Source organism: Penaeus monodon, chromosome 23 (genome assembly GCF_015228065.2).
Source record: "Penaeus monodon isolate SGIC_2016 chromosome 23, NSTDA_Pmon_1, whole genome shotgun sequence".
In the NCBI taxonomy this organism is placed as follows: Eukaryota; Metazoa; Arthropoda; class Malacostraca; order Decapoda; family Penaeidae; genus Penaeus; species Penaeus monodon.
The window spans coordinates 38,571,668-38,572,176 of NC_051408.1; the positions used below are offsets into that span (position 1 = coordinate 38,571,668).

The 509-nt window shown below is 40.1% G+C and overlaps 1 long non-coding RNA gene across 1 annotated transcript in view; it reads right to left on the bottom strand.

Annotated features, from left to right (window-relative positions):
• Positions 1-296, bottom strand: part of LOC119588024 — a 1,254-nt gene extending 958 nt beyond the window's left edge. Inside the window, exon 1 of the long non-coding RNA XR_005230056.1 lies at positions 239-296. This is a non-coding gene — a long non-coding RNA (uncharacterized LOC119588024). The remainder of the gene's footprint in view (positions 1-238) is intronic.
• Between the last annotated feature and the right edge of the window lie 213 nt (positions 297-509).

The window sequence follows — 509 nt, forward strand, 5'->3', positions numbered from 1 at the left end:
TAGATAAGATTTCCTGTACTAATTATATTCATGAACAATAGAAAGATCGCACAACACAAGACTCCTATATATACACCACACGGAAGAATCAAGAAAAACAAAGTACTAACAATCACAACAAGAGTTGTTAAAACAACAGTCACAATAGTAAACGCAATACATTAATCCTACTTACAACAAGAAACTCAAAACGATTAAACCAACTTCCAAGAATGACAAAAGAATTAATCCAACTTACAACAAGAAAGTCAAACCGATCCACTTCATCGTTGAATTTCCTGTGGCACTCAAATCGACAATGAAGCAGTTTGGCGGTGCCTTATATACGGACGAGGAAGTGGGAGGAGCCAAGAGAACACGGGTGAGTGAGGACGAACCGCACGCGACTGGGGGGTGGGGGATTCCCAGCTGTTAAGGGATTTTTTTTCCCCCTCCCTCTCTCTCTCTTTTTTATGATATTTTTGTCTTTTGATCTTGTATGGTTCTGATTCTGCCTGTCTGTCTGCTAG